This window comes from Mesoplodon mirus, assembly GCF_964341445.2.
Source record: "Mesoplodon mirus genome assembly, chromosome: 6".
Taxonomy (NCBI): domain Eukaryota; kingdom Metazoa; phylum Chordata; class Mammalia; order Artiodactyla; family Ziphiidae; genus Mesoplodon; species Mesoplodon mirus.
Genome location: NC_138982.1, coordinates 40,483,409 through 40,495,294, shown reverse-complemented (window position 1 = coordinate 40,495,294; position 11,886 = coordinate 40,483,409). Strand labels below are relative to the sequence as shown.

Genomic DNA, 11,886 nt, shown 5'->3' with positions numbered 1-11,886 from the left:
TTGTAAAACAAAAACCATAGCTCTCTGCTCATAATAAAAATATTTACAAAATGGCAAAAAAAAAAGCATGTCAATGTTCCCAAAGAGAATATTAACTACATATTCCTTAATAATACTCACATTTCTATATCTTGGTTTTCCTTGTAGCTCATAGGTTACTCTTGCTCAGTGACATTACCTGGGCTTCCTCTTTTCCAGATTGATAATATGGAAGAACCCAGGGCTCAGTCCTTGATCTTCTCTTCTCTATCTTCACTCACTCCCTTAATGATCTCATCTAGTCTCATAGGTTTAAATGACAACTTTATGCTGATGGTTACCAAATTTGTTTCACAAGTTCTGGCTCTGTATACCCGACTGTGTCCTCAACATCTCCATTTGGATAATTTATAGCATCTCACCCTTCACCTGTTCAAATGAACTGCTACTTCTATGCCCCAAACTTGCTCCAACTTCAGTGTCCTCCTTCTCAATTGATAGCAATTCTGTCTCTCCATTTAGTCAGGCAAAAACAAACAAACAAACAAACAAAAACCTTGGAGACATTACTGATTGTTTTCTTCATTTAATAACCTATATTCATTTTGTAAGGAAATCCCATTGCCTCTACCTTCAAATTATATCTTGCAGAGACCATCAAAATAACAGAGGAGTAAAAAGTGGAGATCATCTTCCTTCCCACAAATACATCAGAAATACATCTACATGTGGAACAACTCCTACAGAATGCCTACTGAATGCTGGCAGAAGACCTCAGACTTCCCAAAAGGCAAGAAACTCCCCACGTACCTGGGTAGGGCAAAAGAAAAACAGAGACAAAAGAATAAGGATGGGACATGCACCTCTGGGAGAGAGCTGTGAAGGAGAAAGGTTTCCATGCCCCAGGAAGCCCCTTCACTGGCAGAGATGGGGTGTGTTGGGGGGGAGGGGGAAGCTTTAGAGCCATGGAGGAGAGTGCAGCAATAGGGGTGCAGAGGGCAAAGTGGAGAAATACCCGCACACAGGGTCAGTGCCGAGCAGCACTCACCAGCCTGAGAGGCTTGTCTGCTCACCCGCTGGATGGGTAGTGGCTCGGAGCTGAGGCTCTGGCTTCAGAGGTCAGATCCCAGAGAGAGGACTGGGGTTGGCTGCGTGAACACAGCCTGAAGGTGGCTAGTGTGCCACAGCTAGCTGGGAGGGAGACTGGGAAGAAGTCTGGACCTGCCTAAGAGGAAAGAGAAAACTGTTTCAGGGTGCTCGAGGAGAGGGGATTCAGAGCACCACCTAAACGAGCTCCAGAGACAGGTGCAAGCCACAGTTATCAGTGGGGACACCAGAGACGGGCATGAAACACTAAGGCTCCTGCTGCAGCCACCAAGAAGCTTGTGTGCAAGCACAGATCACTATCCACACCTCCCCTCCTGGGAGCTGTACAGACTTCCTCTGCCAGGGTACTGTGATCAACGGACAACTTCCCTGGGAGAACACACGACACGCCTCAGGCTGTTGCAATGTCTTGGCCACCACAGGCTTGCCCTGCATTCTGTAACCCTCCCTACCCCTGGCCTGAGTGGGCCAGAGCTCCCTAGTCAGTTGCTACTTTAACCCCATCTTGTCTGAACAAAGAACAGATGCCCTCAGGCGAGCTACATGCAGAGGCAAGGCCAAATCTAAAGCTGAACCCCGGGACCTGTGCAAACAAAGAAGAGAAAGGGAAATTTCTCCCAGCAGCCTCAGGAGGAGCGGGTTAAAACTCCACAATCAACATGATGTACCCTGCATCTGTGGAATACCTGAATATAGACAACACATCATCTGAAAATTGAGGTCGTGAACTTTGGGAGAAACTGTAGACTTGGGGTTTGCTTTCTGCATCTAATTTGTTTCTGGTTTTATGTATATCTTAGTTTAGTATTTAGAGTTTATTGTCATTGGTAGATTTGTTTATTGATTTGGTTGCTCTCTTCCATTTTTTTAAATGTAGATATATATATATATTTTCCTTTTTCCCTTTTTCTGAGTGTGATGTGTATGCTTCTTTGTGTGATTTGTCTGAGGGGTCTCTCTGTCCAATTTTTTCAATATAGTTTTTAGCACTTGTTATCATTGGTGGATTTCTTTTTTGGTTTGGTTGCTCTCTTCTTTCTTTCTTTCTTTCTCTTTTTCTCTTTTCTTAAATTACATTTTAACTTTTTTTAATTTTTAATATTTTTTAACTTTTTTATTTAAATATTTTCTTTTCTTTTTTTCTTTCTTTCTTTTTTTCTCCATTTTCTTCTGAGCCATATGGATGACAGGGTTTTGGTGCTCTGGCCATGTGTCAGGCCTGTGCGTCTGAGGTGGGAGAGCTGAGTTCAGGACACTGGTGCACCAGAGACTTCCTGGCTCCACATAATATCAAACAGTGACAGCTCTCCCAGAGATTGCCACCTCAGTGCTAAGACGCAGCTCCACTCAATGACCAGCAAGCTGCAGTGCTGGACAACCTATGCCATACAAATAGCAAGACAGGAATGCAACCACACTCATTATCAGAGAGGATGCCTAAAATCATAAAAGGTTACAGACAGCCCAAAACACACCACCTGCCCACCAGAAAGGCAAGATCCAGCCTCAACTACCAGAACACAGGAACTAATCCCCTCAACCAGGAAACCTACACAGCCCACTGAACCAACCTTACCCACTGGAGGCAGACACCAAAAACAACGAGAACTACGAACTTGCAGCCTGCAAAAAGGAGACCCCAAACACAGTAAGTTAAGCAAAATGAGAAGAGAGATAAACACACAGCAGATGAATTAGCAAGGTAAAAACAAACCAGAACAAAAAAATGAAGAGGAAAAAGACAGTCTCCCTGAAAAAGAATTCAGAGTAATGATAGTAAAGATGATACAAAACCTTGGAAATAGAAAGGAGAAAATTCAAGAAACTTTTAACAAGGACCTACAAAAACTAAAGAGCAAACAAGCAATGATTAACAACACAATATATGAATAAAAAATTCTCTAGAAGGAATCAATAGCAGAATAACTGAGGCAGGAGAACGGTTATGTGACCAGGAAGAAAAAATAATGGAAATAACTACTGCAGAGCAGAATAAAGAAAAAGGAATGAAAAGAATTGAGGACAGTCTCAGAAACATCTGGGACAATATTAAATGCACCAACATGCAAATTATAGGGGTCCCAGAATAAGAAAACTAAAGGGACTGAGAAAATATTTGAAGAGATTATAGTTGAAAAATTCCCTATTATGGGAAAGGAAAGAGTCAATCAAATCAGGGAAGTGCAGAGAGTACCATACAGGATAAATCCAAGGAGAAACACACCAAGACACATATTAATCAAACTATCAATAATTAAATACAAAGAAAAAATATTAAAAACAGCAAGGGAAAAACAACAAATAACATACAAGGGAATCCCCATAAGGTTAACAGCTGATCTTTCAGCAGAAACTCTGCAAGCCAGAAGGGACTGGCAGGACATATTTAAACTGATGAAGGAGAAAAACCTACGACCAAGATTACTCTACCTAGAAAGGATCTCATTCAGATTTGATGGAGAAATTAAAACATTTACAGACAAGCAAAAGCTGAGAGAATTCAGCACCAGCAAACCAGCTTTACAACAAATGTTCAAGGAACTTCTCTAAGCAGGAAACACAAGAGAAGGAATAGACATAAAATAACAAACCCAAAACAATTAAGAAAATGGTAATAGGAACATACATATAGATAATTACCTTAAATGTAAGTGGATTAGATGCTCCAACAAAAAGACATAGACTGGCTGAATGGATACAAAAACAAGACCCATATATATGCTGTCTACAAGAGACCCACTTCAGACCTAGGGACACATACAGACTGAAAGTGAGGGGATGGAGAAAGATATTCCATGCAAATGGAAATCAAAAGAAAGCTGAGGTAGCAATTCTCATATCAGACAAAATAGACTATAAAATAAAGACTATTACAAGAGACAAAGAAGGAACCTATAGAATGATGAAGGGATGAATCCAAGAAGAAGATATAACAATTGTAAATATTTATGCACCCAACATGGGAGCACCTAAGTATATATGGCAGATGCTAACAACCATAAAAGGGGAAATCAACAGTAACACAATCATGGTAAGTGACTTTAACACCACACTTTCACCAATGGACATATCATCCAAAATGAAAATAAATAAGGAAACACAAGCTTTAAATGATACATTAACAAGATGGACTTAATTGCTATTTATAGGACATTCAATCCAAATACAATAGAGGACACTTTCTTCTCAAGTGTGCATGGAACATTCTCTAGGATAGATTATATCTTGGGTGACAAATCAAGCCTTGCTAAATTTAAGAAAATTGAAATTGTATCAAGTAACTTTTCCGACCACAATGCTATAAGACTAGATATCAATTACAGGAAAATATCTGTAAGAAATACAAACATATGGAGGCTAAACTATACACTACTTAATAACCAAGAGATCACTTGAGAAACCAAAAAGGAAATCAAAAAATACTTAGAAAAAAATGACAATGAAAACACGATGACCCAAAACCTATGGGATGCAGCAAAAGCAGTTCTAAGAGGAAAGTTTATAGCAATACAATCCTACCTCAAGAAGGAAGAAACATCTCAAATGAACAATCTAAAGTTACATCTGAAGCAATCAGAGAAAGAAGAACCAAAAAAAAAACCCAAAGTTAGCAGAAGGAAAGAAATTATAAAGATCAGATCAGAAATAAATGAAAAAGAAATGAAGGAAACAATAGCAAACATCAATAAAACTAAAAGCTGATCTTTGAGAAGATAAAAAAAATTGATAAACAATTAGCCAGACTTATCAAGAACAGAAGGGAGAAGACTCAAATCGATAGAATTAGAAATGAAAAAGGAGAAGTAACAACTGACACTGCAGATATACAAAGGATCAGGAGAGATTACTACAGGCAACTATTTGTCAATAAAATGGACAACCTGGAAGAAATGGAAAAATTCTTAGAAAAGCACAACCTTCTGAGATTGAACGATGAAGAAATAGATTATATAAACAGACCAATCACAAATACTGAAATTGAGACTGTGATTATATCTTCCAACAAAAGCCCAGGACCAGATGGCTTCACTGGAGAATTCTATTAAACATTCAGAGAAGAGCTAACACCTATCCTTCTCAAACTCTTCAAAAATATAGCAGAGCGAGGAACACTCCCAAACTCACTCTATGAGGCCACCATCATCCTCATACCAAAACCAGAAAAAGATGTCACAAAGAAAGAAAACTACATGTCAACTTCACTGATGAATATAGATGCAAAAATCTTCAACAAAATACTAGCAAACAGAATCCAACAGCACATTAAAAGGATCATAAACCATGATCAAGTGGTGTTTATCCCAGGAATACAAGGATTCTTCAATATATGCAAATCAGTCAATGTGATACACCATATTAACAAATTGAAGGAGAAAAACCATATAATCATTTCAATAGATGAAGAAAAAGCTTTCAACAAAATTCAACACCCATTTATGATAAAAACATTCCAGAAAGTGGGCATAGAGGGAACCTACATCAATGTAATAAAGGCCATATATGACAAACCCACAGCCAACTTTGTTCTCAATGGTCAAAAAGTGGAACCATTTACCCTAAGATGAGGAAGAAGACAAGGTTGTCCACTCTCACCCCTATTATTCAACATAATTTTGGAAGTTTTAGCCACGTCAATCAGAGAAGAAAAGGAAATAAATGGAATCCAAATCAGAAAAGAAGAAGCTGTTCTGTCTGCATATGACATGATACAATACATAGAGAATCCTAAAGATGCTACCAGAAAACTACTAGAGCTAATCCATGAATATGGTAAAGTAGCAGGATACAAAATTAATGCACAGAAATCTCTTGCATTCCTATACATAAATGATGAAATATCTGAAAGAGAAATTAAGGAAACACTCCCATTTACCACTGCAACAAAAATAATAAAATATCTAGGAATAAACCTACCTAAGGAGGTAAAAGAACTATACTTAGAAAACTATAAGACACTGATGAAGGAAATCAAAGATGACACAAACAGATGGAGACATATACCATGTTCTTGGATTGGAAGAATCAATACTGTGAAAATGACTATATTACCCAAAGCAATCTACAGATTCAATGCAATCCCTATCAAACTACCAATGGCATTTTTCACAGAACTAGAACAAAAAATTTCACAATTTGTATGGAAACACAAAAGACCCCGAATAGCCACAGCAACCTTGAGAAAGAAAAACGGAGCTGGAGGAATCAGGCTCCCAGACTTCAGACTATACTACAAAGCTACAGTATTCAAGACAGTATGGTACTGGCACAAAAACAGAAATATAGATCAATGGAACAGGATAGAAAGCCCAGAGTTAAACCCCTGCACATATGGTTACCTTACTTTTGATAAAGGATGCAAGAATGTACAATAGAGAAAAAACAGCCTCTTCAATAAGTAGTGCTGGGAAAACTGGACAGCTATATGTAAAAGAATGAAATTAGAACATTCCCTAACACCATACACAAAAATAAACTCAAAATGATTAAAAACCTAAACATAAGGCCAGACACTATAAAACTCTTAGAGGAAAACATAGGCAGAACACTCTATGACATAAATCACAGCAACATCCTTTTTGACCCACCTCTTAGAGAAATGGAAATAAAAACAAAAATAAACAAAGGGGACCTCATGAAACTTAAAAGCTTTTGCACCGCAAAGGAAACTATAAACAAGACCAAAAGACAACCCTCAGAATGGGAGAAAATATTTGCAAATGAAGCAACTGACAAAGCATTAATCTCCAAAATTTACAAGCAGCTCATGCAGCTCAATAACAAAAAAACAAACAACCCAATCCAAAAATGGCCAGAAGACCTAAATAGACATTTCTCCACAGAAGATATACAGCTTGTGAACAAACACATGGAAGAATACTCAACATCATTAATCATTAGAGAAATGCAAATCAAAACTACAATGCGCTATCATCTCACACTGGTCAGAATGGACATCATCAAAAAATCTAGAAAAAATAAATGTTGGAGAGGGTGTGGAGAAAAGGGAACACTTTTGCACTGCTGGTGGGAATGTAAATTGATACAGCCACTATGGAGAACAGTATGGAGGGTCCTTAAAAACTACAAATAGAGCTACCATACGACCCAGCAATTCCAGTACTGGGCATATACCTTGAGAAAATCATAATTCAAAAAGAGTCATGTACCAAAATGTTCATTGCAGCTCTATTTACAGTAGCCAGGAGATGGAAGCAACCTAAGTGTTTATCATTGGATGAATGGATAAAGAAGATGTGGCACATATATACAAGGGAATATTACTCAGCCATAAAAAGAAACGTTAGTGAGTTATTTGTAGTGAGGTGGATGGACCTAGAGATTGTCACACACAGTGAAGTAAGTCAGAAAGAGAAAAACAAATACTGTATGCTAACACATATATATGGAATTTAAGAAAAAAAAAGTCACGAAGAACGTAGGGGTAAGACGGGAATAAAGACACAGACCTACTAGAGAATGGACTTGAGGATATGGGGAGGGGGAAGGGTAAGCTGGGACAAAGTGAGAGAGTGGCATGGACATATATACACTAACAAATGTAAAATAGATAGCTAGTGGGAAGTAGCCGCATAGCACAGGGAGATCAGCTTGGTGCTTTGTGACCACCTGGAGGGGTGGGATAGGGAGGGTGGGAGGGAGGGAGATGCAAGAGGGAAGAGATATGGGGACATATGTATATGTATAACTGATTCACTTTGTTATAAAGCAGAAACTATCACACCATTGTAAAGCAATTATACTCCAATAAAGATGTTAGAAAATAAATAAATAACTTGCAGCTATCAGACTGCAGAAATAGAAGCAAAGTACCCTGAGCATAAGATAAAAGAGTGCTCTCTATTAGAACACAGGGGAGTACACATTCAGTTCTGAACATTACTGTCCTACATTGTCTGCACAGTTGTCTTGAGCAAAAAAAAAAAAATAAAACTTTTTTGTTTTGTTGAACACCTTGAACTAGGATCACCGGGTTGATATAAAGACACAATTCGATCTTGACATTACGTAGCATTTTCTAATGACTAAAGCTGCCAGACAATAGAATGGCTGTGTTAGTATCGAATGATTTCTGTGCCAGTGGACTCTGCTCACATATAATCAGGCTCACTCGTTAGGAAGGGACGGGAGGAAATACCATATAACTCAAAGGCCACTGATTTTTAGTCTTGTGATCTTCAGCAAAACACTTTTACACTCTCCTTCTCTTTGCAGATATGGCTTTGCTCTATAGTTTTGAGTATTTTAAACAGAAAAATCATTTCATGTTTATTAGAGTCTAATGGAATTAGCATTATATCAGTGATTGCTACCTGTCAGGTGCCATTGTAGGGGCTTTTACATTTATTTGTTTAGTACTTATAATGACCCTGAACGATACTATTTTCCCAATTTTACAATTTACTCAGTGCCTGAAAAAATGTCCAGGATGTGTTGTTGAATGAAGAAAATACAAAACATTATGTGTTGTGTGTTACTAATTATGGAAAACAGTGATTCTCCACATCTACTCACTTGTGTGTAAAGCTATATATACATACACTACACATAGATGAAAATGGTCAGAATAATACACACGAAAACGGTCACTGTAGCCATATATGGGTTATAGATTATGAGAGCTTCTTAGTTTCTTTCTTGGACTCTTCTGATTTTCTAAATCTACAATGATAAGCATTACTTTCATATTCAGAGAAGAATTACTATATTAATATTTGCATAGCTTTTTAGAAAAACAGATAACTCAAGATGACACAGAGAATCAGTAGTAAATTAGGCAGTTTCCTGACATAGAAGCAGTTGAGAGAAGGGAGTTCACTCTTACCTAAGTCCATAATTTGGAGTTGTTCTTTGTCCCACTTTTTTTTCCAGTCCAGTTTCACTGCCACTGATTAGAGTACAGAAGGAAGAAGAATGGCCTATTCGCTTAATGATGAAAAATAGCAGCTTTGGTCCTTACTTGGGAGGCTGTGGTAACCTGGGCTCGCCTTTTGTGTGTGCCCATGGGCAGCAAGCAGGAATTCAGCGTTGTAGCTGAAGCCTGGCTGGTCTCCAGTTTGGCGTGTGTCTAACATTGTTTGAGGAACACTTTGTGCCCCGCTGAGATACACTTCTCTCCCAGGGCCTAGAGCTGAGAAAACAAAAGCTCTTGGTGCCAAGGCTATTGGCCTTATCTGTAAATCACTTATTCTTTTTTCTTTTCTCCTCAAGGGTGCTTTGACCTCAGCTCAGAGCTTGAGCAGGCACAACGCATCAATTTTTTACTGACAAGTTAAGAGACCAAGTGGATTTAGCTTCCCTGATTGCTGAAACTGTGACAGGTCTTACATATGACCTATTGGTAATTAGTGCTACCAGCAATACGTGTGTAGTCTGTGTCTGTACACGTGTGTGCACACATGCGTGTTTATATCTATACATAAGTGATCATTTATCAAAATTGTAAATGTACATGAGAATTAATTTTGCTTCTTAATAGTTTCAACCACATTAACTGATTTAATCCTTTCCATGTCTCTGCATACTAGGGTGAATGTGTTGAAAAAAGAGAAAAGAGGACAATAGAACTTTATTTCTAATGTTCATTTATAGTGGAGATGGCCATTAGTGATTTTCTAGTTCTACTTTCACATTTATAGAGGTGAAAATGGAAACTACGGAGATGGAGAGAATCTCTCAAGGTCAGAAAGCTAGTTCACTGCAGAATTAGACTAAAACCTTAATCTCCCACTTTTAATTCAGTACTCTTTACACAACATTTCTCAGGGATAGCTATCTTAGTATCCACAACATAGTTAGAAAATATAATTTACATAGCTATCATTATTTTAATGATAGGATAATGATTGGAAAGTGGTAACAGGGATTATTTTTGCGGCAGGAGCTGACTGGTGATTTTATTATGTTTGATGTTATCTGAATTTTCTAAGATATCTGCTTAAATATTTATTACCTTAGTGGTATGTATTTTAACACACATATTAGCCCCTATGTTCTGAGCATGCTGCTAGGCACTTCACACATCAATTTTGTGATTTAATCCTCATAGCCCATCTCGATAATAGGTTGTTGTAAATGTGTGTTGAATATAATAGAATCTGAAAGTAACTATTCAGAGATGGCTCTAAAAATCACTCCTAGAATTCTTCCTGAGATGCCTATGTGACTTCAGGCCCAGCGTTATCCTAGTCACAGTGAGTGATTCCAGATAGGGCTCAAACTTTAATATTTTCCTAAGAAGCCACTGAACAATCTGAAGAGGAAGGTTTCTGCCGTGAATAAGTCTAGACTGCTCCCAGGTCACTGACCAGAAACATTTACCCCACAGGGTCAACAGACAGGCAGCTGAGCTGGCTGGTTTTTAAATGTGTGCAAATAAACAAGGAATTAAAATGATCAATTATATTTGCACCCATTAAATATTAAATATTAGCGACTCCAAAATGAATAGTTGAAGCAGAGGAATTTGGTGGTATGTTTCAGGCCTCCTTTTTATTTGTTAATGTGCCTCCATCCTCCTTGGCATGCTGTCTGACACAGGGCCCAAGGTTGCAGTTTAAACGACAGTAGAAATCCACTATGCTTTGATGGGCCCAGAGCGTGCAGCCAGTGTTAATAACTAACAGTGCAGAATGAGCGTTGCTATATGGACCTTTAGAAGTAACTGTTTCAAGTTGTGTCTAGGTCAGGAAGGACCAGAACTCTCTGTGTTTAGTCCTGCTTAGGCCATGCTTTCTAGATACACATAGACTTATGTATCTAGCAATGGATATGCCTTGTTTGTTTACCTTGAGTAAAGTTCAGATACCCCTGTTGAATTTCTCTTTGGTATTGGATAAAATTTAAGGAGACCTGCAGGAAGGAGGTTTCTCTTCCAGAATTTGCAGCTCTGGGTTTCAGGATGCTCAAACCTGAATCTATACATAAGTTGCCAGCTTGTTTCTTGGCCTTCTGTTTATCTCCTATAGATTTTGGGTCCAGAAACAGACATGCTCATGGCCCTTGAGCAGAAAAAAAAAAAAAAAAAAAGAAGCAGTCCAGAGCCACATGAGATCATACTCCAAGTACCACACCCTGTGTTTCCTCAAGTTAGAGCCAGCTAACTAAATGAGTGTTTGTCCCATGTACTCTTCTAAGGGGTCAGATGGAGGCCTGAGTGAGGAAAGCTGCTGGTCGGGGCCCTACAGGCTTCTCCACACCTACTCTCTCAGGAGTCTAGTTTCCCTCTGGAGCTTGAATAGTCTCCAAAACTCAATGAAATTCCAACCTGTGCCTCCAAAGTGTTCAAATGTAAGGTCAGAGTCAGCAGCCACTGTTGTGCTCACTGTCTAGAGTCAGAAGCTATAAGAGCTGCTCTTGGTTCAGAACAAAATTGAAAGGTCCCACAGACTCTCTGATGTAGTCTGGAGAAAGTAAGAGGAGAATACTTTTCACTGTTGATAAGCAGCTCAGATCTTCACTCCTTCACTGAGGAGGGGTGGCTAGTTTTAACCCTTGGACCATGGCTTTGGCCTAATATAGAAGAGAGTTCCATTGCCTACCTGGGCCCAGACCCCTGGCTACTGCCTGCCCACAGGTCTAGTCATCACCTGGGTTGTCTCCTCCTTGACCTCCATGACACCAGACACCTATGTGGGTGGCTGACATTTGCCTGTCTCTGGACTTGTTTTCAGCCTTATTGGCCCTTCTTAATTACTTGCAGCTGGGCCCATCTTTCTCTGCTGTCTCTCCCTCTTGGATATCCAAGTACCCACCCTCTCTGTTTCACCACTGATGGAACTT

The 11,886-nt window shown here is 38.9% G+C and overlaps 1 long non-coding RNA gene across 1 annotated transcript in view; it reads right to left on the bottom strand.

Moving 5' to 3' along the window:
• The window catches only part of LOC309806807, a 57,963-nt gene extending 48,871 nt beyond the window's left edge, over positions 1–9,092 (bottom strand). Inside the window, exon 1 of the long non-coding RNA XR_014294445.1 lies at positions 8,930–9,092. This is a non-coding gene — a long non-coding RNA (uncharacterized lncRNA). The remainder of the gene's footprint in view (positions 1–8,929) is intronic.
• Between the last annotated feature and the right edge of the window lie 2,794 nt (positions 9,093–11,886).